Source organism: Carassius gibelio, chromosome A19 (assembly GCF_023724105.1).
Source record: "Carassius gibelio isolate Cgi1373 ecotype wild population from Czech Republic chromosome A19, carGib1.2-hapl.c, whole genome shotgun sequence".
Taxonomy (NCBI): Eukaryota; Metazoa; Chordata; class Actinopteri; order Cypriniformes; family Cyprinidae; genus Carassius; species Carassius gibelio.
In genome coordinates this window covers 5,239,325-5,260,628 of record NC_068389.1, presented here as the reverse complement: position 1 = coordinate 5,260,628, position 21,304 = coordinate 5,239,325, and the positions used below count along the sequence as shown (strand labels likewise).

Here is a 21,304-nt window from a genome sequence, read left to right as displayed (position 1 = left end):
CCAAGTATTCGAATAATGTATCTTCTAAATTGTGAGTGTAGTTGCATCTGATCAAATGTGCATTTTTATTCATTAGCTTGGGTTAAACTATTTTTACTTTGTTGGATCAGCAGCTATGCTAATGATGTCTGTATTTGTTTCTATGTTTTGTAACTAGGATTTACACAAGCTCCAGTCTGGATCCAGGACACCTGAGAAGAGATGATGCTGACCCTCTGAAGACCTCAGATGATGCTTACCCTGAATCAACAACAGAACTAACAAATATTGCTACAAGTGTGACTGCATCATATAATAATTATTAATTATTAATAATGTCCATCATCTGGCTGACTACGTCTTGTATTAATTTTTCTACAAATCTTGTCATACGTGCACAAACTGACAGTCACCACCATGAGCTACTACTAAATATTGTAGAAACATAATTTTCTGTAAAGTTGCTTTGTAATGATTTGTATTGTAAAAAGCGCTATACAAATAAACTTGAATTGAAATGAATTGAATTGAATTGAATTGAATTGTTCGGTTCTCAGACCTGGACCTTCGTGAAACAAAAGGTCTGAAAGCAGCGGAGTGGGCCTTTGTCTCCCTGAACTTCTCGTTCACTGTCTCAATGGAAATACCGAAAAGTTCAGAAGGCGAAACCTGAGCATTGAGAAGAACGCTTTTTCTTTCTTCCCGGTGTCTGCCAGGTTCCTCCACAGATCTCTCTCCACTACCACCATAGCTGCTGTAGTCCTGCCCATGGCGCAGGTGGCCTGCTTGGTAGCCTGGAGAGAGATCAGGAGAAAGGGCCTCGCCTCTATCCAGGTCTCTTAGCAGATCAGTCTAATATGCTTGAAGCACCAACATCGTGTGTAATAAAACCACAGCCTGAACTGCTTTTGCGTATGCCTTGCCATTTAAACCAGATGCATTTCTTAAAGGGGCTTAGATGGCAAGGAGGGAGATTAAGAGAGTATGTTTTCCCCGCAAAATGAAAGCTCTTTCTACAGGCATCCTCTCATAGACGCTTTCGCGCATCGCTTCGATGTCGGCATAACTGAAACTGATGGACACGAAAAGAAAATGGCCTCTTTCATTTCTTTTCGATCTTTGTATGGAGATCAGGCAGAAATGGAAGTCTCACCTGAGCTGGAGGGCTGTGGTCAGAAAGATAACGTTCATCGAGACGGCCTCACTGTTTCACCTTGTTAGTACACTTCCATGACAAGTCCAACTTTGCTGTGGCGTGATCCATAACCTCCAGCAGCTCTACATACGCAGGGCAGGAGGATTGAGAAGGCTCAGCCTCAGCTTCTTCACCTCCTCAAATATCTCCTGCTTTTCCTGGGTAAAAACCCAGCAGAGCATTAACCTCAGTATCAGAATGTGTTAAAGATATAACATCATCCTCCAGAGCCTCTCTCTCGTCCGCCGCCGAAGAGTGCGAAAGGGAAAGTCCCTCTTTAAACCACTCAGACAGATCCACCTGTAATTCTCACGAGCTCATTCTCCTCCGTACCTCAGCAGCAGCGGGTCCTGAACCACGGGAAGCTGATGACTGCCTTTTTTTCATTTTTTTCCTCGGAAAGAGAGACGAATGAGAGCGGACCTTTTTCATTGAAAAAAAAAAAAAAAAAACACTCACAGTGCACGCAGATTGCCTCCTCAAAGACATTGTGTGTGCTCTTCACCCAAACAAATGACACAAAGACTGTGTGTGTCATCAGGTGTCAAATATTGTGACAGATGCACACATTGTCTAAACGCTTGCTAGTAGTCGCCATGATAGACAGAGAAAGATCGCTCTTACCGGTTCTTTCAGATGCACGCTTCAAATAGAACAGTGAAGACGAAGAAGAGAATGAAGTGTTCTCAGAGTACCTGTTTATAGTCCCGCTGGTAGTGACGTCAGAGGCTGTTGCCGGCCAACTCGTTGGTGTTTTTTCAATGTATGCTTCAGACACGGGTCACCACGAAGTGTTCCCCATAGCGACCCCTAGATGATGCAGTTCATAGTTCCCTTGAAAGGGAACCATACTTTCTACTCACTGCAAAAAAAATAAATAAATAAAAAATATGAAACATGATCTACATTAAGTCTTGTGATCCATGAAAGAGCAACATCTGAGTAATAACATGAGATACTCGGGTAGCAGAGTAACTGTGAACAACTAAAGACAATTACAGCAATTATTACCCTGGTATGTTTTCTTTTCATTACAACAATAAATAAAACAAATGCAAACCTGTTAGAGGTGCGAGTTAAAGGAGCAAACTAAATTAAGAAAAAAAATATAATTGCACATCCAAGCATCATTTATTAGTTACCAATGTTTCTCCAAAAAACAAAACAAAAACCAACAAGTAGTCTTTGTCGGGGAAATCGGGGAAATAATCATGCACAGCAAAAGATAATGACATACGAGTCACCAAAAATGAATTACTAGACAAAATGTGGACATACTTACATAAATCTCTCTCTCTCTCTCTCTCTCTCTCTCTCTCTCTCTCTCTCTCTCTCTCTCTCTCTCTATATATATATATATATATATATATATATATATATATATATATGTAAGAGATTCAATCAATCAAATAAAAAATCCATATATTCATATAAAACAATCCAAAACAAATTCTACATTTAAACCATATGGGACTAAAGTTATTACAGTAAAATTTGATCCAAGTCACCACCTCTTCTTAGTAAAAGAAGACCCAGATGTAAAAGTGTCCTCTGAATTCTTATATAATGCAAAGAGGCAATCGGATGGTTAAACTCAACCAAATGCATCACTAATGGATAATGGATAATTTCTACATCTTATCTTTGTTTTACCAAAATGATTTAGAAGGGCGTGTTATTAAGTAAATAACTGCTTTAGTTTTGAAGCTTATTGTTCCTGTAATAGGAATTGATGGACCCACTTTATATTAAGTGGCCTTAACTACTATGTACTTACATTTTATTTAATAATTTAGTACAATGTACTTATTGTGTACATAAATGTTTTTACATTGTACTTATATATATATATATATATAAAAAAAAACTACATGTAATTACATCTGTATTTAATTTCTGTAATTACATTTCAGATGGTACTACAGAAAGAAGCTGCTTCAATGAGCTACTTGTATAATTTCTCTGCATAAGGCCGCAGTGTTGAGATAAGTCTCTTCTCTGACACATTTTGACCTTCTTTACTCACATATCTCAGTTGTAAAGCACTGATATCTCAGAACATGCCAGGACGTGACTGGTCACGACACATCATAATTCAATTGGCCTCTGGCAGCTTTAGCGTTTCAATATAAAAGTCAAATCAATTTGTGTGGTGACTATCTCATTGTACTGTGCCTATACATGTGTTTGTTTGTGATTATTAGATCTCTTGCCACTCCATGAGGTGGTTACTGCAAATCTTTCCAACCTGTGATTTCATTTGAGCTTATCATTTAATTAGACACGCTTTAATGAACTTTTTATCAAACAGCTAAATAGACCAGAGGCTTTCAATGGTGGCGATGGATGACTCTAGCTGTGCATTGATCTCCTTCCTATTTCCTACAATGCTGTTTATTTAGAGAGGTCTGATAAGGTCAGATGAATGTCTGCTCCCTCTGCCTCGTCTCACCAGACAACATCTGTCTTTGTTGAACACCAAACCCCTACATGAAGTTGATGATATGCGAGTTAAGACTAGTTGATCTAAGTTATTATTTGTAATTAGCATGTAATTAAAAAAAAATTCTTGCCGGCTGCTCCAGGTAAATGTGTTGAAATCTGAATGAAGATGCCAAGTTCATGTCAAACTTGAAAGAAATAGAAATATATATACAATTTGCATAAACATGGGGAAACACTGACAGAGTGAACAAGTTCCAGTGGTAAAAAAGAGAGAGAGTGTGTGTGTGTGTTTGTGTGTGTGTGTGTGTGTGTGTATATATATATACATATATATATATAATTTTGGAGTGAAATGTGTTTATTTTTGAAACATTTAGAATTGTCTTTACTGACCATGTTGACTTTGTATTCCTAAAGGTGTGAAGAAGTGGTTTTACAACAGCTTTAAGAAAGTACTAAATTAATGGTGTTTCTAGTCCACAGCGTTCCATTGTGTGTCTTGGATTGGATGCGGTATGAAGCACACAGTTCTGTTTGAAAGCGATTACAGAACCTGGATGCTCTCAATTGCATCTCACACAATAGCCTCATCTACAATGCCAGACTTCCATCCCTTCCTGCTGCTACTAATATGAACACTGATGCATTGTCTCCCATGGACCTGGTAACATATTTTTATAATATTCCACAAGGTTTGCACTCTGACTTTGTTTTGCATAAATCATTTATTTTTTACTATTTTTGCTCAATGATTTTGAGTACTAGGCAATAAAAAACAATATAAAACATTTTCAATTTTCAAGTTAAGTAACATTTATTTATATAATGCTTTTAACAATACAGACTGAGTCAAAGCACTTCAAAGTATGAAACAGGAAAATAGTCAATAATGCAAAATGATAAAAGTAAACACTCAATTTTCCTCTAAAGCAATCACCCAACCTAGTTTAGTTTAAATAGTATCTGTGCAATTAAGTCGATGATATCGCTGAATATTGTGTGTGCCCAACTAAGCAAGCCAGAGGCGACAGCGGCAAGGAACCGAAACTCCATCGGTGACAGAATGGAGAAAAAAACCTTGGGAGAAACCAGGCTCAGTTGGGGGGCCAGTTCTCCTCTGACCAGACGAAACCAGTAGTTCAATTCCAGGCTGCAGCAAAGTCAGATTGTGCAGAAGAATCATCTGTTTCCTGTGGTCTTGTCCTGGTGGTCCTCTGAGACAAGGTCTTTACAGGGGATCTGTATCTGGGCTCTAGTTGTCCTGGTCTCCGCTGTCTTTCAGGGCTGTAGAGGTCCTTTCTAGGTGCTGATCCACCATCTGGTCTGGATACATACTGGATCCGGGTGACTGCAGTGACCCTCTGATCTGGATACAGACTGGATCTGGTGGCTACGGTGACCTTGGAATAAGAGAGAATCAGACAAATATTAGCGTAGATGTCATTCTTCTAATGATGTAGCAAGTACATAGGGTGTTATGGGAAGTGTTCTCGGTTCCGGTTTACCAAATTAATGCAGCCTAAAAATCCTTTAACGGATTTGGATATTAAAAGCATATTAGTATGTTATGTGTAAGCCAGGTTAAAGAGATGGGGCTTTAATCTAGATTTAAACTGCAAGAGTGTGTCTGCCTCCCGAACAATGTTAGGTAGGTTATTCCAGAGTTTTGGTGTTAAATAGAAAAATAATCTGCCGCCCGCATTTGACTTTGAAGTTCTAGATATTATCAAATTGCCTGAGTTTTGAGAACACAGTGGATGTGGAGGACTAAAGTACAATAAGAGCTCGTTCAAATACTGAGGTGCTAAATCACTCAGTGCTTTATAAGTAATAAGCAAGATTTATATATGTATATATATATATATATATATATATATATATATATATATATATATATATATATATATATATATATATATATATATATATAAATATATATATACAATGTTTAATAGGGAGCCAGTGAAGCGTTGACTGAACTGGGTTAAAATGGTTGTACTTCCCGTTTCTAGTATGAACTCTAGCTGCTGCATTTTGTTGATTTATTAAGCATGTAGAACAACCACCCAATAAAGTATTACAATAATATAACCTTGACGTCATGAGTGCATGAATTAACATTTCTGCATTCTACATTGAGAGCATTGGTCGTAATTTAGATTTGTTTTTGAGAATGCTAGAAACTTGTCTTTCAAAGGAAATGTGGCTATCAAATAGCAAACCTAGGTTCCTAACTGGTGATGAAAAATTGACAGATCTACCATCAAGTCTTAGACACTGCTCTAGGTTATTACATGCAGATGTTTAAGGTCCGATAATTAACTAATTTTTTTTCTTCAGAAATTAGCAGTAAAAAATTACTCGTCATCCAGATTTTTGTATTGAATATTCATTCCAGTTCCAGTTCAGTTCTATTCCAGTTATGCAGTTTTTCAAATTGATATGGTTTGCCTGACCTAGTAGTTATATAGAGCTGAGTGTCATCAGCATAACAGTGAAACCTAACACTGTGTGAAACGGCCCTAGTACTGAGCCTTGAGGTATTCCATACAGCACTGCAATCAATATAATACCTCTTTATTCACTGCTACAAACTGATGGCAGTCAGAAAAGTATTATTTGAACCATGCTAATGCACTTCCACTAATGCCAACAAAGTTTTCTAGTCTATGCAAAATAATGTTGTCGTCAATTGTGTCATAAGCAGCACTAAGATCCAATAAAACTAATAGAGAGATACACCCACGATCAGATGAAAAGAGCAGATCATTTGTAACTCTAAGGAGAGCAGTCTCAGTACTATGATACGGTCTAAATCCTGACTGGAAATCCTCACATATACCATTTTTCTCTAAGAAGGAATATAATTGTGAGGATACTGCCTTTTCTAGTATCTTGGACAGAAAAGGAAGATTCAAGATTGGTCTATAATTAACTAGGTCTTTGGGATCAAGTTGTGTTTGTTTTTTTGTTTTGTTTTTTGATGAGTGGCTTAATAACAGTTTGAAGGTTTTGGGGACATATCCTAATGACAATGAGGCATTAATAATAGTCAGAAGAGGATCTGTGACTTCTGGAAGCACCTCTTTAAGGAGGTTGGATGGAATAGGGTCTAGCATACATGATGTTGGTTTAAAATCTCTACTTAACAAGATTATAAATTGTTTCCTATAGTAGAGAATGAGTGGAACTGTTCCTCAGGGGGTCTATAGTGCACTGTCTGATGTGATACTGTCGCTGACGGATGAATGGTTACAATTTTATCTCTAATAGTCTCCTGACATTTTATCCTACCCTGTCAGATTTTCCTACCCGGGTTTACTGCGCACGTGCACATCATGCTAAACAACGATATTTAATGTATCTGCATTACTGTAAGGGTAGGTTTAGGGTTGGGGTAGGTGTAGACTTTAATAAAAACTTAATCTAATTGGTAGAAAATAATATTTATTGTTGGTTTCATATAACTGTATCCCTTCTAGCTACAACCGCGAATATAACAAAAAATACTGTATTTGCAGTACTGTAAGGGTATGATTAGGGTTGTGGTAGGTGTAGACGTTAATAAACCATAACTTTACAGTAGCATTTTTCGTTGTGGAATTGTACTACCCACTGTTTTAGTGGGAGGTAGGAAAATCTGACAGTGTAGGACAAATCGACAGAACACCGGTCACAGATGGTTGTATTGACAGCAGCAGATGTCTTTAACTAATATTTGCTAGTAGGCCTATATCAAAGACACCGAAGAGTCCTCTTTCCTTATGTATTCTGATATAATCTACCAGAATTTTCGGTAACACTTTATTTAACTCGAGACTCAAACCCACAACCTTAGGGTTAGGAAACTCTCTAACCATTAGGCCACGACTTCCCGTTATTCTACTAACCCTAACCTAACAGTCTACAAATGCTCTAATGAGAGTTAGCTGACATATAGTTGCAAAGTTACTTGCATTTAGTAGAATGTGTAAATTGGACTATCGAAATAAAATGTAACTGAATTATCTGTGATGCTGTGATGTCTGGCAGAGAGAAAAAGAGAGGAAGCTGTTGCTTTACTTTTTGCAATGCATTTTAAAAATAAAAATAAAATACAGTACACAAGAAGACACAAACGCATCACTGAGATCGACAAAACTAGAAGCACACAATTTTCCAGAATGTTACAATGTTACAGTTTTTGATCTGCCAAACCCAAAAATCCCAAGATAATGTCCACATTGATACTTTAATATATCAGATGGTTTATCCTGCTTGCTGACTAATTATTCCAGGTGTCATCCCTGTTTAAACAGTTATCGTGGGTAAGAGACACAATTAAGTTTGGCAGAAAAACATGTCTTCTGCTATTCAAGATGTAATGCTAAATTCTAGGGTCTTCTTACTTTGAATTTGATTAAGCTGTATTCTCCCCACGGTCAAAAAGCAGATCTAGCTGAATGCTAATTTACTGCACCGCACTTATACTGTTATTTACATACATTACACGCTTCAGGACTGTTCATCTGTGACCCTCTGCATGTGAATAGTTTACCAGCAGCCCTGAGCCATACTGTAGCTTACATCCTGCAAAATTATAATCGTTATGATTGTTGTCATTTGAGAAATTTACTTTTGCATTTCAGGTATTGCAATTACTCCAGTAAGCACAAATCAATAGAATGTGGACACACAGGTCTATTTGCCATGGTGTATTTTACCTCATCTAGTTTACTGATTTTTTATAGGCTTTTTATTATATAAATAAACACCAAAGACATATGCAATCTCTCTGTCTACATTATGAAAACAGCTAAAACAAACTGAAAATATTCTAACCGTGAAATTCCTAGTGACTCCACTAATTCCATAATTGCAATAGTATATTTCTCTATTAACATAACAGTGATTGAGTAAGTGTATTTATTCAGTGAATAATACAGTGAGTTCTTATGACAGAACAGTGACAGTCTGAACGACGCTTTCATTTAGATCACTCAACTCCAGCTTGTTTGTTTCCCAGATCATCTGCAGTGTTGCCAGATTGGATAGACGATTTCCAGCCTAAAAGCATACAAATACCCGCCCAAAAACCGCCCACATTTCAACTGTCAAAATAATGTGATGGAATATGTATATCAAGGTTGATAAGGGAAATTTTTAACTCCTTAAAACAAAATCATGATGAAAAAATAATATAGATATAACGTTACAAATTTCCCTGTAAAGAATCAAATCAGGGCATTTAGCTTTTTAAGAGAATTAGGCTACCAAACATGAATAAAATATGCAAGCAGACAGTCAAACTGGTATGATACCCTCTAAACAACACATTAATAATTTTAGCGCAAGTCATTTAAATGCAAAAAGTGCCCAATATAAGTGATAGGAAAAAGCAAAGTAATTAACAAGTATAGGCTATTTCACACTCGTGCATGCACACACCATGACAGTCAAAACAGGTTAATGCATTGATATGTCGGCCTACTGAATTATAATCCGACAATTATAATAAAAAATAAAAAAATTAAATCAAATAAATAACAACAAGAATAATGTGCTTACCTTCATTACACAGAACTAGAGGAAGCCTCTTGTGAAGTTCATATTTTAGAACATAATACAGAACTTTGCACAGTCAAAAATAATCAAGTCTAGCAGTTTCCAAGGATTTATCAATCTGGAAGGTTTAAAAAATAAAAGATTTTTATAAACCAAGATATGTAGTTTTGGTTTTGATTAATTAATTCAAATGTGCTCTAATTACGGAGTTGCAGTGACAGACATTGCACTCCACAGTAATTCACGTTTTGAGAGTTGAGATACTCTCCCACTCTTTAACTTATATCTAGGCATTGTGACTACTTGAATATACTGACACTCACGTTATAACTTATCACGCTAAAAAACTTGTCACTCATGAATCATAATGTCTGTCTCTGCAGATCCCTCGTCTCATAATAAATGCGGATGTCATCGTTTACAGCACCAGTTCCTCTGCAGTGTGTGTTTGTAGTAATGTTGTGTTGACTGATTGGATGCAGTACATGCATACTTGGGCTTGTTTGTTAAACAAATAGCCTATGCAATTTATATGCTTGAAACCAGCCAAACTTTGTCCATCCGCCCAAGTCAATTTTACCTGCGCAGTCAAATTCAAAACCGCCCAATCTGGTAAATAAAATGAAAAGTGCACTGTGCCTGCCCCTTTAAGCCCGGCTCACACTGTGCAATTTTGGAACAAGAATTGTACTAGTCAGAATGTACGAACATGACTATCATGTCACACATGTCTCAGCTTTCATTAATGTCAGACTGTATGACAGTCAGGGCCATAGCTGGGGTTAGCAGGGTCCAGTGCAGGTTGTTCCAGTGGGCATCGTTTGAAAGTGTTTAATTTATATGTTCGTTCTTTTTATTTGTTTGCGCTATTTACACAGTGTTTACATTTTTTTTTTCAAGTTTGTAAGTGTCTAGGTACAGAAAGTGAAAATTTACATGTAAAATAGCACTGCATAGTCTTGACTGTAACATTAAATTAAATTAAATTAATGCATTTAGCAGACGCTTTTAACCAAAGCGATTTATAGTGCATTCAGGCTATCAATTTTTACATATTATGTGTTCCCGGGGAATCAATGCGCTTGATAGCACTGTGCTCTACCAATTGAGCTACAGGAACACTACATACACTAATACAGTAATACAGTCAATAATACAGTAAAAACCAAAAATTATTCAGACATCTTCAACATTTCTCACATTATCACAGTTTATTTGCTCTAGTTTAGAAAATGGCAATAAAATCTGACAAGAACTCAAAGTTAGACTGTCAGAACAAATTAATCTTAATATCATCCTAATATCAGATAACTTTGATAGAAAGATATGAAATGGATTACAATCAAATGAAAACTTCGGACAAATGTCAATACTGTGTTGACCAATTAAAAGGTTGCATTAGCATTATATATATATAATCAATTTCACCTAGTAATCCATAGTATGGAAATTTATTTGGGTATAATATGCCACAGTTCACTTTATTTTGCTATACTCATATTAATTCTTTATAGTGTTCTGCATGTACTAGAAGAAGAAGAAGAAGAAGAAGAAGAAGAACAAAAAAACTATCAACAATGATATCTGGTGTCTGAATAATTGTTGGTTTGACTATGCATATTAAAGGTCCCCTTCTTCGTGATCACGTTTTAAACTTTAGTTAGTGTGTAATGTTGTTGTTAGAGTATAAATAATATCTGTAAAATTATAAAGCTCAAAGTTCAATGCCAAGCGAGATATTTGATTTAACAGAATTCGCCTACAAAAAACGACCCGTTTGGACTACATCCCTCTAGTTCCTGTAGTAATGACGTCACTAAAACAGTTTTTTTGACTAACCTCCGCCCACATGAATTCACAATAAGGGGGGGCATGGTCTTGTTGCGCTCCGACAGAGAAGAGAAGCGTTTGTGTTTGTCGCCATGTCGTTGAAACGCTGTTATTTTCATCTCTGAGTCCAATCACCTTTGTTTGGCTTTCACACTTGGAGATTAATGGTTACAATTTATGTTTAACTCGGTTCCCGAAAATTATAATCCACGTGTAAAACCTTGTGCAGCCCATTTTGCTGAGGACAGCTTGCTGAGGATAACTTCCTTAATCTCAATCAGTTTAATGCCGGATTCGCACAAACATCATTCTTGAAAGATGGAGCAGTTCCCTTGTTTTCTGGAGAAGGTGTTGTTTATGGACCAGAACTGGCAAGTGTATTTTATTATTTAAGTTGGTGCGTTTAACAGTTTATGTAACTTATTACACAAAGGGCAACGCTGTTTAGCTTTGTTAACTAGATGTTAGGGCTGTGCAAAAAAATTAATGCGATTTTCATGCGCATCTCGTCAGTAAAAACTCTCCTGTGACTATAAGTACATCTCCAGCACATGCTCCTGCTTCTCAAAACTACTCCAAAACTAGTCCAGTCGCATTACCAGGAGGGCAGCATGCTGTGTCGAATCACAACACAGGAACTGTTGGCCCAATCAGAAGTTGTTACGTATTTCTGAAGGAGGGACTTTATAGAACAAGGAAGTCATCAGCCGTTTTTATGACAGTGAAAACAGCGGTATACAGATAGGTGAATTGTGTGAAAAATACTGTGTTTTTTTACACGCGAAACATGAACACATGTTATATTGCACACTGTAAACACAATCAAAGCTTCAAAAAAGCATGTAAAACGGAGCCTTTAATTCTTCTTAAAACTACAAAGTAATTCAGTCGAGAGAAGGGAGTAATTTTCTTTCTTTCATTTTCTTGGATTAACATTACAGCAGCTAGTCAGCGCGCAAGAAACCAGCTACTCAGTTTAGCTTTTCCACATCTTGTGTTTGAATGCTTTAAATGCTTTTGAATGTTTAAATTGCCAAGTGGCAAGGCTTAAAAATACGTGAATATTATACGCTTTCGAGACAACATGCAGCAGTGGCCTGTCAACTGTCCTGCGCATCTTTTTAGACTGGCTTCAGCCCAGGCCAAAATCTCACAGTGTGAGCCAGGTTTCAGTCATGTGGAAGAAAGATTGTCAACAAACATTTTTTATCAGTCTTTGTTATCGAAATTAACTCTTCATGAAAGTAATGGGAGCATAAAAACTACATGAACAATTTTTTAATAGCAATTTTAATACAATATTAAATATTACACATTGTTTTACATATATAATAATACAAAAATGTTCATGAATAAATTAAACCAGTTTTAACAGCCCAAATGTACAATAAACTGTAAAACACATTACATACTGTATACTGTTGTCACTATTATTCTCACTTTTATGCATGCTCTGATTCAGAAACAGTTCATTTTGCAAGGCACATCCATCAACCTAGAAAATCTGTTAGCTGCTTACTCACAAAATGTTGTGTGATCTTAATTGAATTCCAAATTTTAATGACACTTGAGTGTTTTTTATGACTTCTCCAAAATATAATTAGAGTCAGTGAAGGAGACTAGATTGGAAGTGTGGGTCTGTGCGAGAGCATCATGGTTTATTGCTGCTTTGCTGCCTCAAGGCTTGGACACCTTGCAATCATTTAAGGAACAATGCATTCAAATGAGAATTGAGTCATTTCACAGGAGAATGTCAAGATGGCAGTTCATGACTTTAGAAAGATTGAGTGATGCAACAAGACAATGTCACTTTGTATGGTCTGAGTTTCCCTGGGTGTCCACTAGTGGTCTCACTTCCCCATAGGCACCTCACCGCAGGCACTGCATTTACCACAAAGCCTTGTCCCTTCATCACAGTAATTGCGCACCTGTTAATTGCACTCAGTTGTCTTCACTTTGATCGTCATTATCCTGTCTATTTAAACCTGTCGGTTTTCTCTCCGGCTAATAGAGTCCTTATTTTCTGTTACCTGGTTTCCTCCAGTGTTTCCTTGTGTTTCAAGTTTCTTGTTTCTGTTTGTTTGTTTCTGGACTGATTTTTGGTTGTGACCCTCTGCTTATTTTGATTCAGATTTTTGGATTACCCAATAAACACACACTGCTCTTGGATCTCTCATCTCCAGTGTCCCGATCGTTACAAACAATGACCCAAAGCACACTAGCAAATCACCTAAAGAGAACAAGGGAACACGTTTTCCTGAATCCTGACAGGGTGTTGTGGCATACTTTGTCACACATACAGCACAACCTGTGTCTCTTTGGCTTCGCTACTGTTTGGACGTTCTAGCTTACTGCTCTGCGCTTTGCTTCTTATTTCTGTACTTTTCTCCGATTGTTCAAGATTTTTACTTCAGCAGATCACCACAGTGCTCACACAAACAGATTTTTGGCACAAACATTAAAACTCAAAACACTGGGACTGGAATAATACTACAAAAATAAGACTTTGAGTCCCACTGCTAGCAGCTTACATTCCTGATATGGGATAACAACTGCCTACATTCAAACAGAAGAGAGAGAAAATGCCTCATGTTGGATCTGCTTGTTGCATGAACTGCTGCAAACTTCTACAAAGGATTGTGTTTCTTGAAACAAAGTTACTTGCTGGACTTCCAAAACAGACGGAACACTCAGCAGACAGTAGTCATGGACCCCCTCAGAATACAGCCGCTGAGCCCCATGAATCTTCTGAATCTCAACAGTTTATACCAAGTGTAGAGGAACAAGCCAAAACTGATCGCCACACTAATCGATGGCACAAACAGGGAGCGAGACCCAAAGGAACACGAGATATCAGATTGTCACGAGTTTCTCGTATTACTGCCATAGCTTCCTCTACCCCAGATTCGACTATTACAAGGTTTGTAAATACTGGTATTCTAACTCCCCCTGTACATCTTGACAACAGATTTGAAGAAATGAATGCAGGTAAGGGATCCCCAAATGTGATTAAACATGGATCGGATCAGCCAGCAGTTAACATCGCTACTAACAGGCGCTCAAGGTCGAGCAGACAGCGGCATTCAGCTCAGAGCGCAGCCGAGCCCAGGTGACTCTGTTATCAGAAGCATTAGTAGCAGGAATACAACAACATGCTGCCTTCCTCAAGCAACTGTCTCGGATGTGAACAAGGAACTTCAGAACATTCTGATGAAGCACAAGACTGTTAATCGAATAATCATCCATGTGGGGAAAAATGATATTCAGAAAGAGCAGTCGGAACTCCTTAAAAGGACTTTAGTGAAACACTTAGAAGACTCAAAGTTCAGTCGTTCATCAGTGGACCACTCCCAGCAAGGGGAACAAATATGTTTTCACAGATGCTTGGGCTGAATACATGGCTACAATGATCTTGCAGTATAAAATTTCACCGACAACTTCAATCTTTTCTGGGGCCATAGACAACTGTTTAAACCGGATAAACTCTAGCACCAAACAAACTTGGTGCTAGAGTGCTTAAGGACAATATCTACTTCTCCCTCTGTCATCCTTCAGCAGAGTGTGTCGATCCATTCACCACACACACACCGGGTCCGAGTCATCATGTGATTGACATATTCCACAAGGACACTGATAACACCACGCAGCCAAAACAAGCACTGCTGATAGACACTATCCCTGCTGAGCCCTGCCCACAGAGCTCCTCACAGACTGACTGTGATGTATCAAAACAGCTACAAGATTCACCACCCAAGGACGACTTTCTGAAAAACAGCCAGGTAAGCCAGTACAACATATCACAGCCACTGGAAACACCAGAGAAACAGCCCCGCTCACCAGACACATTGTCCCTCTCTCCAGCATCTCCACTTCTGTGCTTCTCACAGAAAATGGAGAAATTCGTGAATGCTGGGACTTAACTCTCCCACTCATTCGCTGCTAGCCCGCAGATATCAACAAAAAAATGTCGGGCCCCCTAACCACCAAAGCCTGTAGGCCCTGTTCCTATGAGATTTATCTGACCGCTGCCACAATGCCAGGTGAATCAAAAACAACTGATAGCAGCTTGCAGTGATATGTGTCAGGTGCCCGCTATAATAGCAGCAACATTCACAAATGCTTACAGACAAGCGGGAACCCAATGTGCCTGTAGCTTTCTCTATTTTTATCACGTGATAGACAGTCTAAGGCCTTCTCAAGCCGAAGAGCAAACTCATCTAATCTGCAGCCGATTATGCATCAAACTAAGATTGATGTAAAGACACAAAGCATTGCCATCAAGCTAGCACTTTTAAACATTTGCTCACTAAAAAATAAATAATTTCTAATCAATGACTTATAACCACAAACAATCTGGATTTTATGTTTCTAAATGAAACATGGCTAGAAGCAGGGCCAGATTAACACTTTTTTGTACCCTGGGCAACAATATTCAAGGGCCCCATCAATCAAGACCCCAGGATCACCATAATATGGTCATATACTGAATATATTACCGTAATATACAGTAAATATACTCAATAATACTTCAAATTCTAACTGACATCAGGTGTATTTTGATTTACAAATATTTAAATGTTCATAGAACTACAAATGCACTACTGTAACGATAAAATCTCCATACTCATCGGGAAGAAGGAGGCGGGAACCGGCACACAATCAAAATGAAACTTTAATTATTCAAAATAAACACAAAACAGCGCGTCAGCCCCTCACGGCGACTGACGCGCACAAATAAAAGCCAAAACATAAAATAATGTCCCAGGCCTGGTCCTCTCTCGTCCTTCACTATAGTCGCTCCAGTTTTATATCCTTTCGTCTCCTACGTGGGACTCAAGAGTGGCGGTGGGGCTGAGGTGCAGCTCATCTCCAATCACTACACCTGGCCTCACTCCTCGTTCCCACGCTTCTCGCCCCCCCCCCCCCATTTGCCACAACTACTATGTCCCCTATCAAAGACATTCACGCACATATGATGCTATGAAAACAAAACACATCAGCATTTGTATAATCTGGTAAAATTGACCCACTACATTGAGAGGGAAGGAAATATCCTCCATTTTCACAAAAATGAATAAATAAGCAACCACTTTCAAACCATTGTTTATTTAACAATATTTATTCCCAATAGACATGTATTGAATTAATAAAGCAATAACAGAAGACTACAAACAGCACATCAAGAAACAATTTGGTCCTCAGCTCATTTTAAGCAGAAATCACCCTGACAGGGTGACCCTGTTTCCTCAGAATTCAACAAGGCAATCAAGTTATTAGTCCAACACAAACAATTTGAAATCTGCCAGTTATCCCTCCACAACAATTTACAGCATTTTAATGAAGCTGGCCCCTCAAGGAAAAACTAAATAAATAAAATGCAGTATGGCTATTTTCTGCTCATAAACATTATTATCCTAAGCTCATTTTAACTTGTTTTAAAATAGAACAACAACATATCACAGCACAATTAACCAGTTAAACATTTTAGTGCTACATAAACATTTAGAAATCTGTCAATTTCTCTGAAGAAGACAAGACTGAAATAAATGCTACATAGTCTGGCAAAACACACAATTTTAGTCCTAAATAATGACGAAGTGCATGTTTGAATTTGAAATGCCTTCATTTGGCAAACACATCTTTTAAACAATGGCTTTTTTTTGGACTTTGACTGTGCAAATGGGTGTAAACGTAAGCTGGCGGTGTAGAAAAGTCCTGGCTAGCTGAGTTGTCCTCGTCGTTGACGGAAGCTGACTTAACAGAACTGTCGGCAACATTAACAGGAGTGAATAAATTACCTATTTTAGGTATATACTTTAAACTTTAAACTTTCTGCGTTTCTGATGTCCTTTTCCTTTTTTAATTTCCGCTTCGCGCTCCCACTTAGCTTCTCCATGTCAGATTTTTTTCTGTTGTAGCAACGCCTGACGTAACCCGCTCGGCGTAACATTTGACCCACCTCATGCGGACTGACCAATTAGGAGAGGGTATTAACTTGAGGCCCTCTCTTCATTGGTCTCTTCAACTGCTCACAACTCACGTTCAAAGTCATAGGCAGCGCACCGTCTCTCTGTGCAGCGCAAAAGCCCGTGTTGACAGTTTGTTTAATATAAAGCTGGAGATTACCAGATACAGTATTTTGCCCGTGCCCTTGCTGCCCTGGGCCCTTTAGAGGTCTTGGGCCCCTGGGCAATTGCCCAGTTGCCCGTATGATCCGGCCCTGCTAGAAGACAGCTGCAGTGCAACAATCCTAAATGAAGCAGCCCCTCCTAACTTTTCTTTCATGAGTGTCTGCAGGACTGTTAGAAGAGGTGGAGGTAGTAATGGGTGATATAAACGATATGCGATATAAACGATACAAAATTGGCCTACGATAGAGATTTTAATTCTATTGCATTTGCGTTGATGACGCAATCTACCCACGAAATTTAGAGCCACGAGCTGCAGCCGGCTGCAACGAATCATCATATTCATCATCTTGAATAAACATGGTTGAAGGCGTCAGTGAAACAGAGGAGCTTGTGAAAAAGACCGGTGCAATATCTATTATTTGGACTTGGTTTGGATTTAAGCCGCTCGACGAGCAGCAGAAAAATATACTCTGTAGAGTGTGTGGGGCAACAGTTTCAGCTAAGAGCGTTAACACGACTAATCTGTTCTACCACCTCAAAACTAAACATGTCATTGAATACCAGCATTGCCAGGCAATGCAGCCAACCACAAGATCCAGTACGAAGAACGCAGGACAGAAAAAACAGGAACTGATCCAAACCTCAATCCAACAGTCATTTTCAAAAGGTACTTCTTATATTAGGAAGAGCCCACGATGGATTGAAATTACCAGGTCCATAACTGTTTACTTGTGTAAGGACATGGTCCCTTTTCAAACGGTAGAGAGACACGGCTTTAAAGCCATGATCAGAGCTATTGATCCACGATATGAGGTGCCAAGCCGCAAATACTTCACGGAAACAGAGATGCCAAAATTGTATGCCGAGCTCCGCAAAAATGTTGAAAAAGAGCTGTGTGACTTGAAATACTTTGCTACTACATGAGGCAGGCTGCACCTCGCTATTGGTAGGATGAAACATTTTGTGCATATGCATAATATTTTAATAAATATATATACTATTACAGTATAATGTAAAAATATAATTATGCACTATTATATGAATATTATATTAATAATTGTTATATATATATATAACATATGCATAATTATATTTTTACATTATACTGTAATAGTTGCCTATATTACTGCACAGTAATTTTGCATTTGTGTTTAGAGATGTAGAATTTGCCTCTGTTAAGTTGTATATCCAATGCTATTTTAATGTTGCCTTTGTGTTAAGTGATTCATTCATTCAATCGTAATCAAGCATTTCAATAGTTGTTATTATAGTTGTTCAGTGTGTGTGGGGAGAGAGTGTGATTTATAGATGAAATTCACTAATAATATCTTACAAATTTGTCAACAGAAAAAAGTATGAAAGACCCCCAAACTGACTGCACTGTTGGCGTGTGCAAGAAGATTGTGTGTGTCTTTTCATACTCTTGGAAAAGAAGAAAAGAGTTGAAGAAAGCCCAGGTAGAGCACAATCTTCCCTTTCATTGGCTCATCACAGAAACACCAACAAGGTGGGGGTCACGCCAGATGATGATCCAGAGGGTGCTTGAACAAGAGAAAGCCCTATCACATGTACTGAAAGCAGACAGGAAAACCAAACACCTGGTACCCACTTGGCAAGATACAGGTGTCTTGGAATCTATAAGTCAGACCCTCAGCCCTTCAGCCATCTGTTCCATATTAATGAATCCCGACTCTCTAACACATTCTGAACTCAAAGACCAGAACGTGAGTAAACAAGGACCTTTGTTTTACAACATCTTCCAACATAATTCACCATTTATGCGCCGCGATGTCTGTAATATCCTATGACGGGATGACATTTATTGCACCTTCGAGACTGTCCAGAGATACGCGCTGAGCCTCAAAGGAAAGACAAAACACCCGCCTTTTTCCACACGGCACGACCACACATTCCACAGCACATAAGCACACACACACACACACAAACCTTTATTAACGTTCTTTACCTTCATCATTGTATTACTAAGATGTATTTTGATAGGTTTGTGTGTTGCATAAAATGGTTAATCCTGTTACGCGAGGATTATAAGTTGCTGACTTGTAAATTGGAAATGTTTTTTGGAGTTAACGTTCTCAAATAGACTCAGGATTCTATAACCCTGCCCCTGACCAGATCATAAAACTTTACGACCTATGGAAACAGGACAGGAAAGCCAGCTCTTAGAAAAGAGAACTGTGTCTCAATGTATTCTAAATGTATTGAGTATTTCCCTTTTTGCTGTAGATGTTTTCCCATATAAACTGGAGTATCTGCAGTTTATCGTGTGTTAATCAAACTTTAAATGTGTGTAATTCTGCATATGAATGTAACGTTGTGTTTCTATCAGTTATATATGTCATTTTTGGTATCTGTGTAATCGTCATGTTGTGACTGATCTATCCACCTATAGGAAAGGTTTGTAAAATATATGAATCTGGAATTACGAACTTGCTAGAATATAACGGCTGAATTCTGATAAGCCATAACTCACGTGAGTGGGTGTTTCCCCATAGACAAAGGAACATTTTTCCTGCTTCAGATTGCGGACGTTCATTGGTTGTTCGTGCAAACAAAGGCATGAACCTGTCAAGCCATAAGAACTGAAACCAGGAAGTTCCCCTCCCTTCTTGTCCCTGCTCTTGGTCCTCTTCTATCTTCTCTGATCTCAGCACGGCGGCTGAGACAACAGCCGTTCTCATGGCTCCTTCGGGAGCTTTCATCTCCATTGTTTTCATTGTTGAGTCCGCAGCAGCCCAGGAAGACACACAAGAACACGCACAGCTACAAAGAACCACAGCACGCATGCACACTGGCCTGGCGAGTCACAAAGACACTCCCCATGCAAGTATCATTCCCTATGAAGATTTAAATGCTGTTTAAAAGTTGGCGATCTGATTTCTTGTTGTCTTTCAAAAGGTTACTGTCTATGATTTTGCCATAACTGAGTGATTATTCTGTGATCGCACCTATTCTTTCGCCTATTTCTCTCATCCTCTCTCACGCTCTCTCTCACTCTCTCTCTCTCTCTTTCATTTGGATTCCGTTATGTCTTGTAAAAAGTTTACTGTCTGTATTGTCGTACGCGTATTTACTCTGTGTGATTTGTAGTTTGATGTATTATTAGTTCAATTATTAAAAAACAATATATAGTCATGATTGCTTCAGTATAAAACACTCACACGAGTCAATGAAATGTCTGATCTTTAGCTCCAAGCTCGTTACTTTTCAGTAACCAAAATTTCATAAGGATAGGAGAATGTTTCATGGCCAGAAACTATTTTTCCTTGAATTATAAGAAGTGATAACCCTATTGAAAGTTGATAAAAGTTAATCGTCACAGTGTCCGTTCCTTTATTAACAAGACAACAGTTTTAATTTCATTAGGAGAACTAAATGTTTTAAACCAAATGCATTACCTTAGTCTGCAGGTTTGAAATATGTTTTTATTTAAAGTATCTATGGATTACACAAAATAATTTTCTTTGCCTAATTAACACTGGAAGTATTTTCAGAACAGTGTATGTTCCTTAACTATAAAGACACCAGTTTTTTCTGTTCTCTGCAACTTTGGTGGCATTTAATAACCAAGTGCCTTTTAGAAGGAAATACTTTTCTTTTATTAATCTGCAACATTGTGTTGTATAATTACAGTTTTGCTTTTGCACAATAAATGTTCTCAAAACGACACACAACGTTTATTTCTTTAAAAAATACATTTAGCAGTTTAGCTTTCCTAAGGGTCTATGTAACCTCTTCTGAAATGGTTCGGTTATAATTTATATATTGCAATATATATCGTTATCGCAAGAGGCTGCATTGTATATCGCAAAATTTTAGGCCATATCGCCAATCCCTAGGTGGAGGTGGTGCTGCTCTATTTAAAGATGTCTATCAATTCAAGCAAGTGTCATTTGGTCAGTACTTGTCTTTTGAATATCTAGGGATTGTGCTGAAAGATGCTCCACGCATTCTGTTTATTATTATTTGCAGGCCTCCAAAATACTCTCCAGCCTTTGTTGAAGAGGTCACAGAAATGTTATCAATGATTTCCTCAGAGTTTGACTGTTTTGCTATTGCACGGGATTTTAATATTCACATAGATAATCCAGATAACAAAACTACAAAAGAAATGATAATGGTTCTAAACACTTTTGACCTGACTCACACACACACAAAGTTG

The 21,304-nt window shown here is 38.0% G+C and overlaps 1 long non-coding RNA gene across 1 annotated transcript in view; it reads right to left on the bottom strand.

The window, feature by feature from the left end:
* LOC127935833 (uncharacterized) overlaps positions 1-5,270 on the bottom strand; it is a 221,460-nt gene extending 216,190 nt beyond the window's left edge. The window contains exon 1 of the long non-coding RNA XR_008148188.1: positions 4,697-5,270. This is a non-coding gene — a long non-coding RNA (uncharacterized LOC127935833). The remainder of the gene's footprint in view (positions 1-4,696) is intronic.
* Between the last annotated feature and the right edge of the window lie 16,034 nt (positions 5,271-21,304).